This window comes from Eriocheir sinensis, chromosome 57 (assembly GCF_024679095.1).
Source record: "Eriocheir sinensis breed Jianghai 21 chromosome 57, ASM2467909v1, whole genome shotgun sequence".
Lineage (NCBI taxonomy): Eukaryota > Metazoa > Arthropoda > Malacostraca > Decapoda > Varunidae > Eriocheir > Eriocheir sinensis.
In genome coordinates, this window is record NC_066565.1 from 3,505,689 (window position 1) to 3,515,688 (window position 10,000).

General features: G+C 45.2%; 1 protein-coding gene across 7 annotated transcripts in view; it reads left to right on the top strand.

Annotated features, from left to right (window-relative positions):
• The window catches only part of LOC126984615 (protein Hook homolog 3-like), a 111,594-nt gene that overhangs the window by 37,055 nt on the left and 64,539 nt on the right, over positions 1-10,000 (top strand). The window lies entirely within an intron of this gene.

Sequence of the window (10,000 nt, forward strand, 5' to 3'; positions counted from 1 at the left end):
AAGAAATAGAAAAATATGAAGAATAAGGAAAAATAAAGGAGAGAGAGAGAGAGAGATAGTACTGGCTCTCTCCGCACTGTTGCCACACTTGGAGGTCGACCTTTCATCTTATCTCGACTCACGCGGACGATCACGAGAGAGAGAGAGAGAGAGAGAGAGAGAGAGAGAGAGTACTGGTCAAACTAATACAAGAATGATACTACTACTACTACTACTACTACTATTATTACTACCACTACTTCTACTACTACTACTACTACTACTATTACCCATCTATCGTGTTGGCATTCACCACATGACCCTGTTCCACTCATCCACTACTCTGTCAGTCCACCCATTCTTGCCTTGTCCTTGTGGAATCTGAATGTATCTGAAGTAAGTCCATTTGTATGTAGCAAGGAAGGAAGGAAGGATAGAAAGGAAGGGAGGGAGGAAGGAAGGACACAGAGGAAGAAAGGAAGGAAGGGAGGAAAGAAAGAAAGGAAGGAAGGAAATACGGAGGAAGGAAGGAAGGACACAGGGTAAGAAAGGAAGGAAGGGAGGAAAGAAAGAAAGGAAGGGAGGAAATACAGAGGAAGGAAGGAAGGACACAGGGGAAGACAGGAAGGAAGGAAGGAAAAGAAGGAAGGAAGGAAGGGAGGAAATACAGAGGAAGGAAGGAAGGACACAGGGGAAGACAGGAAGGAAGGAAGGAAAAGAAGGAAGGAAAGAAGGGAGGGAATAAGGAAGAAAGGAAGGAAGGGAGGAAGGAAGGAAGGACACAGAGGAAGAAAGGAAGGAAGGGAGTAAAGAAAGGAAGGAAGGGAGGAAATACAGAGGAAGGAAGGAAGGAAGGACACAGGGGAAGAAAGGAAGGAAGGAAGGAAGGAAATAAGGAAGAAAGGAAGGAAGGGAGGAAAGAATGCAAGGAAGGAAGGAAGGAAGGACACAGAGGAAGAAAGGAAGGAAGGGAGGAAAGAAAGAAAGGAAGGAAGGAAATACAGAGGAAGGAAGGAAGGACACAGGGGATGAAAGGAAGGAAGGAAGGAAAAGAAGGAAGGAAGGAAGGACACAGAGGAAGAAAGGAAGGAAGGAAGGAAAGAAAGCAAGGAAGGGAGGAAATAAGGAAGGAATGGAGGAAAGAAAGGAAGGAAGGAGGGAAAGAAGGAAAGAAATAAGGAAGGAGGAGATTGAGAAGGATATGCAACCCCAGAGGAATAGGAAACGAAGAGAAGAAAGGAAAGTAAAGAATGAAGAGGAGGAGGAGGAGGAAGAAGAAGAGGAAGGAAAACAGGAAACTATTGTGATGGAGAGAGAGAGAGAGGAAGAAAAGGAAAGGAAGGCGAGAGACAGGAGGAAAAATGAAAGGGAAGGGAGGGAAAGGAGAGAAAGAGAAGGGAGGAAAGGTGGAAGGTGGAGGAAAGGTGAATGGAGGAAAGAAGAGGTGGAGGAAAAGGGGACTGGAGATAAAGTATTGTGATGGAGGAAGGGAGGGAGAGAGAGGAGGAGAGAAAGGAAGAATGGAGGAGAGAAAAGTGGAAAATAGGAAAGATAAAAGGGAAGGTGAGGAGGAGGAGGAGGAAGAGGAGGAGGAGGAGGAGGAGAAAACGGAGAGAAGGAAGGAAATAATGAGGTTATGTATATAGGAAGTAGAGAGAGAGAGAGAGAGAGAGAGAGAGAGAGAGAGAGACCTATATAATATTAAGTTGTTTTCCATTTTTTTTTGAGTCAGTCAATCAGTCAGTCAGTCAGCCAGCAAGCCAGCCAGTCAGTCAGTCAGTCAGTCAGTCAGTCAGCCAGTCAGTCAGTCAGTCAGGTAGCCAGTAAGTCCGCCAGCCAATCAGTCAGCCAGTCAGTCAGTCAGTCAGTCAGTCAGCCAACCAGCCAGTCAGTCAGTCAGTCAGTCAGTCAGCCAACCAGCCAGTCAGTCAGTCAGCCAACCAGCCAGTCAGTCAGTCAGTCAGTCAGCCAACCAGCCAGTCAGTCAGCCAGCCAGTCAGTCAGTCAATCAGTTAACTCCTCATTGTGGTTCTTACTGTGTGTGTGTGTGTGTGTGTGTGTGTGTGTGTGTGTGTGTGTGTTCGGGAGATGAGATCAACCCCCTCCCCCCCACACTCAACCCTCTTTGCAGGATACTTTCACTGACCCACTGTGTGTGTGTGTGTGTGTGTGTGTGTGTGTGTGTGTGTTGGGGGATATTAAATCTTTGACTGACTGACTGAATGAATGAATGACTGACTGACTAACTGACTGACTGACTGACTAACTGACTGGATGACTGACAGACTAACTGACTGACCGACTGACTGACTGACCGACTGACTGACTGACTGGATGACTGACTCACTGACTGACTGACTGACTGACTGACTAACTGACTGACCGACTGACTGACTGACTGGATGACTGACTGACTGACTGACTGACTGGATGACTGACCGACTGACTGACTGACTGACTGACTGACTGACTGGATGACTAACTGACTGACTGACTGACTGACTGACTGACTGACTAACTGACTGACCGACTGACTGACTGACTGGATGACTGACTGACTGACTGACTGGATGACTGACCGACTGACTGACTGACTGACTGACTGACTGACTGACTGACTGACTGACTGGATGACTAACTGACTGACTGACTGACTGACTGACTGGATGACTGACTGACTGACTGACTGACTGACTAACTGACCGACTGACTGACTGACTGACTGACTGACTGACTGACTGACTGACTGACTGACTGACTGACTGACTGACTGTATGACTGACTGACTGACTGACTGACTGACTGGATGACTGACTGACTGACTGACTGACTGACTGACTGACTGACTGACTGACTGGATGACTGACTGACTGACTGACTAACTGACTGACTGACTGACTGGATGACTGACTGACTGACTGACTGACTGACTAACTGACTGACCGACTGACTGGATGACTGGATGACTGACTGACTGGATGACTGACTAACTGACTGACTGGATGACTGACTGACTGACTGACTGACTGACTGACTGACTGGATGACCGACTGACTGACTGACTGACTTCATCTTTTTTCTTCTTTTTTTTCTTCTTTTTTGTGTCTGTTCGCGTCTGACTTCTGGATTAAGAGAGAGAGATTTGGCCAGAGGAAATACCATGAGATCGAAAGTGCAGAGAGAGAGAGAGGGGGAATGTCCCTTTCATTGTTTGTTGATTGTGAAGGTTTTGTTTGTTCGTTTGTTTGTCCGTCAGCTGCTTAATTCATGCATTCATCTGCTCTCTCTCTCTCTCTCTCTCTCTCTCTCTTTCAATCCTCTCCGTCCTTCTCTTCTTCCTTCCTTCCTTCCTTCCTTCCTTCCTTCCTTCCTTCTCTTTACTTTTTTCTATTTTTCTACTACTACTACTACTACTACTACTACTACTACTACTGCTGCTACTACTACTACCACCATAAATATGCGTCATTCCTAACCTTGATTTTTTTTTTTTTTTTTTTTGCTACTGTGTTTGTGTGTGTGTTCGTGTGTGTGTTTCGTTCCCGTCTCACTCCGTCGATTTTGTATAATAGTTGAATTAATTTAAAAGTGAAAGTTTAATAGTAGGAGAAGTAGTAGTAGTAGTAGTAGTAGTAGTAGTAGTAGAAGTAGTTATATCATTCTTGTGTTAGTTTGACCAGTACTCTCTCTCTCTCTCTCTCTCTCTCTCTCTCTCTCTCTCTCTCTCTCTCTCTCTCTCTCGTCCCTGGCCCTCTTAATTTCTATGCTTTATATGGTCAATGGGTAATAATACCAGTCAATACCCCCCCCCCTCTCTCTCTCTCTCTCTCTCTCTCTCTCTCTCTCTCTCTCTCTCTCTCTATCTATCTATCTATCTTTCTCTATCTGTATCTCTTTCTGTATCTGTATCTCTCTCTCTCTCTCTCTCTCTCTCTCTCTCTCTCTCTCTCTCTCTCTCTCTCTCTCTCTCTCTCTCTCTCTCTCTCTCTCTCTCTCTCTCTCTCTCTCTCTCTCTCTCATCAGCTTGCTTTTTATTTTATTTTCAGTTCCCTAACATTATTTTCTCGTTAATTTTCTCCTCCTCCTCCTCTTCCTCCTCCTCCTCCTCCTCCTCCTCCTCCTCCTCTTCTTTTTGCTTTCTCTAATTTGCAGTGGTGGTCTTTTCTTCTCGTAGGCTGAAGAAGAAGAAGGAGGAGGAGAAGGAGGAGGAGAACAGGAAGAGGAGGAGGAGAAGAGGAATAGGAGGAGGAGGATAAGAGGAGAGCCGCAGGGTGAGGGCGGGCCTGTAGATTGCAAGGCACACACACACACACACACACACACACACACACACACACACACACACACACGTACACAGGATGCTTTGGTGTTCCACGAATGTCCGCTAAAAATAAACGTACATACATACATACACACACATACTGTACATACATACATACTCACATACATATATACATACATACATACATACACACACACATACATGGCTGTGTACGTAAATAATGACACGGCAAACCAGACATGAAAAATATACATAATGAGAAACACACACACACACACACACACACACACACACACACACACACACACACACACACACAGAGTGATATGGCTTATCTGTGTGTGTGTGTGTGTGTGTGTGTGTGTGTGTGTGTGTGTGTGTGTGGAGGTAGCAAGCAGGTAGACAAACTTAATGGAGGGAGAGTAGGGAGGGAGGAGGAGAGGAGGGAGGGAAGGAAGGGTGGAGGAAAGGAGAGAAAGAAAGAGGGAAGGAAGGAAGGAAGGGAGGGAGGAAAGGAAGAGAAAAAGTGAGTGGAGAGGAAGGAAGGGAATGGAAGGGAGATAAGGAAAGAAAGGAAATGGAGGGAGAAAAATAAGAAAGGAAGGAATAGAAGGAAATGAAAGAAGGAAGTAGGGAGAGGAAGGAAGGAAGGTAGGAAGATAAGAGAGGAGAAGGAGAAGGAGGGAAGGAAAGAAAATGAAAGAGGAAACGAAGGAATAGAAGGGAAGGGAGGAAAGAGTTGGAGGGAAAGAAGGAAGGAAGGAAGGAAGGAAAAGAGATAAAGAAAGGAAGGAGGGAAGGAAAGAAAATGGAATAGGAATAGAAGGGAAGGGAGGAAAGAGTAGAAGGGAACGAAGGAGGAAGGAAGGAAGGAAGGAAGAAAAGAGAGTTAAAGGAGAAGGAGGGAAGGAAAGAAAATGGAGGAGGAAAAGAAAGAAGGGAAAGGAGGGAAGAGTAGAAGGGAAGGAAGGAAAGGAGGAATGGAGGGAAGGAAGGAATAGAAGGAACGAGGGAAGGAAAGAAAATGGAAGAGGAAAGGAAGGAATAGAAGGGAAGGGAGGGGAGAGTAGAAGGGAAGGAAGGAAGGAAGGAGGAATGGAGAGAAGGAAGGAAGGGAGGAAGAGAGGGAGGTAACAGGTAGTTGGAGTGACCACCGCCCTCCTCCTCCTCCTCCTCCTCCTCCTCCTCCTCCTCCTCCTCCTCCTTGCAGCTTGTAAACTCGTATATTTCTGCTGTCAAGAGAGAGAAACAATGTGAGAGAGAAAGGAGAAGAAAGGAAGAGGAAAAAAGAGAGGAAGGACTTACCAGGAGGAGGAAGAGGGGGAGGAGGAGGAGGAGGAGGAAGAGGAGGGGAAGGAGGAGGAGGCCAGGTCAGTTGAGGACGACCACCTCGACCACTCCCAGACTCCTCCTCCTCCTCCTCCTCCTCCTCCTCCTCTACCTCCTCCTCCTCCTCCTCCTCCTCCTCCTCTAAGTTTCTCTCATTATTTTCTTTAGTTGTTTTTTCTCTCTTTAGTTTAGTTTTCCTCCTCCTCCTCCTCCTCCTCCTCCTCCTCCACCTCCTTACTTTTTTTATGATCATTGTTACTTTAAGATATTGCATACGTTTTTATTCTCTCTCTCTCTCTCTCTCTCTCTCTCTCTCTCTCTCTCTCTCTCTCTCTCTCTCTCTCTCTCTCTCTCTCTCTCTCTCTCTCTCTCTCTCTCTCTCTCTCTCACCTGACCCTTACCTGTCTACTTTTACCTCTTAATTAATGGATCAGTCACCCTTTCTTTTGTGTCTGTCAGTCTCCTCGTGTCTCCGTCCGTCACCCCTGCCTTTAATAACCCTTCTGGCATCTATTGTTTTGAGCATGGTGTTAAGATTCCTTGGTTGGTATTATAAGACAATCGCTTTTCACTTCACCTATTTCTAAAGGTCAAAGAAGGGGTCAGTCAGGTTCTAATGAGTGCTTCTTCAGGTTCATGGTACAGAAGAAGGGTCAAACTACCACCAGGGTCATGAAACTACCCCTGGAAATGCCCACAACTCCTACGAAAGCCTTGTTAAATATGTGTTTCCTAGGTTCACGGTACAGAAGAAGGGTCAAACTACCACCAGGGTCATGAAACTACCCCTGGAAATGCCCACAACTCCTACGAAAGCCTTGTCAAATACGTGTTCTTGGGTGGCGATGTGTCTTGTAATACGACCCCTTATATTTTGCTTGTTTTGAGGTTCTCTCCTTTTCCTTCTCTCCCTTCCTCTCCCTTCCCCTTCTTACCTCTTACCTTCTTGCCCCTTCTTACTTTCCACCTCTTCCACTTGTTTCCTCCACCCTTCTTCCACCTCTTCCACTTGTTCCCTCCACCCTTCTTTTTACCCATTTCTTCCTTCCTTCATCTTTCTTCTCCCTGCCTCTCCTCATCTCTTTCCTCCTCCTCTCTCCTTTCCTTCCCTTCCCTTTCCTCTCCTTCCCTTCTCTTCCCTTTCTTTCCTCTTCCTTTCCTCCACTTCCCTTCCCTCCACTTACTTTCCATTCTCTTCTCTTCCCTTCCCTTCCCTTCCTTTTCCTTCCATTCTCTTCTCCCTTCCCATCCTTCCCCTTCCTTTTCCTTCCTTTTCCTCCCTTTCCTTCCCTTCCCTTCCCTACCCTGCCCTTCCCTTCCCGTCCTTCCCCTTACTTTCCTTTCCCTTTCCTTCATTTCCCATCCCTTCCCTTACTCTCCATTCCCTATCCTTTACTTCCCTTCTTCTTCCTTCCTTTCCCATCCCTTCCCTTCCCTACCCTTCCCTCCCCTCCTCTCCCCTTCCTTTCCATTCCCTTCCTTTCCCTCCCCTCCCCTCCCCTCCCCTCCTCTTCCCGTCCTTTCCCTTCCCTTCCCTTCCCTTCCCTTACCTGTCCGTCCCATCCTCAGGTAAGGTCATTATCACCCCGTATCTTGTTACACCTGCCCTTTTTTTTACCTTCCTTCTTTACCTGTATCTTTTTTCTTTATCCTTTTCTTTTTCTTTCTCTTCATTCTTGTTTACTTTCATTCTGGTAACTTGTTTCCTTTCTTTGTCTTCTCTCTCTTTCTTTCTCTCTCTCTTTCTTGTTCTCTGTCTGTCTTTCTATCTTTCTATCTATCTCTCTATTTCTGGTTCTATTTTTTTCTTCTTTTTCTTCTTCATTTTGTTCTTCTATTCGTTTGTTTTTTGTTATATTGCTTCCTTTATCTCTCTCTCTCTCTCTCTCTCTCTCTCTCTCTCTCTCTCTCTCTCTCTCTCTCTCTCTCTCTCTCTCTCTCTCTCTCTCTCTCTCTCTCTCTCTCTCTCTCTCTCTCTCTCTCTCTCTCTCTCTCTCTCTCTCTCTCTCTCTCTCTCTCTCTCTCTCTCTCGCTCGGTATCTATCTATCTATCTATCTATCTATAAGAACGTAAGGAGTCTTCAAGAGGTCGGTAGGTCTATACAAGGCAGCTCCTGTAATCCTAACCCCACCTTACCTCACTATCCATGAACTTATCCAACCTCTTCTTGAATGTATCTATCGCATTGGCACCCACAACATGACTGCCAGGCCTGTTCCACTCGTCCACGTCTGTATTGCTAAACCATTTCCTGCGTGTATTTCTTGAATCTGAATTTATCTAGCTTAAACCCATTGCTACATGTCTTGCCCGGTTCTCTTCACAACAAAACCAAAAGCCCTTCATCCATATATAAACTTCAGTCGTCTCCTCGTAACCTTCGCCTCTCCAGAGAATGCAAATTAGAATGCCCAAGTCTCTCCTCATATGGCAAGTTTCTCACCCCATGAATCTTTTTTGCCTTCACATCCATTCTGTAGTAAATGCCCAAGTCTTTCCTCATATGGCAAGCTTCTCACTCTTTGAATCATTGTTGCCATCCTCCTCTGTACAGATTCTAACACCTTGATATCCATTCTTTAGTAAATGCTGAAGTCTTTCCTCACATGGCAAGCTTCTCACCCCATGAATCTTTTTTGCCCTGATATCCATTCTGTAGTAAATGCTGAAGTCTTTCCTTATATGGCAAGCTTCTCACCCCTTGAATCATTGTTGCCATCCTCCTCTGTACAGATTCTAACACCTTGATATCCATTCTTTAGTAAATGCCCAAGTCTTTCCTCATATGGCAAGCTTCTCACCCCTTGAATCATTGTTGCCATCCTCCTCTGTACAGATTCTAACACCTTGATATCCATTCTTTAGTAAATGCCCAAGTCTTTCCTCATATGGCAAGCTTCTCACCCCTTGAATCATTGTTGTCATCCTCCTCTGTACAGATTCTAACACCTTGATATCCATTCTTTAGTAAATGCCCAAGTCTTTCCTCATATGGCAAGCTTCTCACTCTTTGAATCATTGTTGCCATCATCCTCTGTACAGATTATAACACCTTGATACCCATTCTGTAGTAAATGCCCAAGTCTTTCCTCATATGGCAAGCTTCTCACCCCTTGAATCATTGTTGCCATCCTCCTCTGTACAGATTCCAACACCTTGATACCCATTATATAGTAAATTCCCAAGTCTTTCCTCATATGGCAAGTTTCTCACCCCTTGAAGCATCTTTGTCATCCTCCTCTGTACAGATTCTAATACCTTGACATCATTCTATAGTAAGTGGACCAAAACTGAACCGCATAACAAAAATCATAGGAAGTTTACCTATTACTATTATAACACATACACAAACACACACTAACACCCCCACCCCCAAACACATATTCTAAAACCTTGACATCCATTGTATAGTTCGGGGACCAAAACTGGACCGCATAACAAAAATAATGGGAAGTTTATCTCTTACTAATGTAACATTCACAAACACACCCAAAGAAGAAGAGTAGAAGGAAACGAATGAGGAAGGAAGGAAGGAAAGAAGGAATGGAAAGGAAGAAACATGGAAACATGGAAATGCAGGCAACAGAAAACCTATTGGCTCATTACGAGGTCGCCCGCTTTGGTGATTTAATATGCTCGACAGCCACTTGGGGCTTGAGGAGCAGATGAAAGCACCTCGATATTGAGGAGCAGATGAAAGCACCTCGATATTGAGGAGCAGATGAAAGCACCTCGATATTGAGGAGCAGATGAAAGCACCTCGATATTGAGGAGCAGATGAAAGCACCTCGATATTGAGGAGCAGATGAAAGCACCTCGATATTGAGGAGCAGATGAAAGCACCTCGATATTGAGGAGCAGATGAAAGCACCTCGATATTGAGGAGCAGATGAAAGCACCTCGATATTCAGTTTACTCCCGACGCAGCGAAATGACGGTCGATTCTATATTTGAAGGAGTTGATGGTATTCGCATTTACTACTTCTGAGGGAAGATTGTTCCAGTGGCGGATGACTCGGTTTGAAAAGAAACTCCTTTCAATGTCTGTGTTACGTCGACTCGACTGAATGGGTAAACCGTTATTTCTAGTTCTTGAGTTGGTTTGCAGTTCAAAGAATTTGAAGTAATCGACGTTATTGAACTTTTTCAGATACTTGAAGACTTGAATCATATCCCCTCGTAGGCGTCTTTTCTCCAGTGTAAAGAGATTGAGTCGCTTGAGTCGTTTCTCGTACGGGTGAGCCCTTAAGCTTGGACTCACCTTTGTGGCGCGTCATTGAATCCTTTCCAGTAAATCAATGTTCTTTCTGTAACTAGGAGACCAGAACTGCACTGCATACTCGAGGTGCGGTCTTACCATGGAATTATACAAGGATAGCATCACGAAAGTAAGGAGGGAAGGAAAGAAA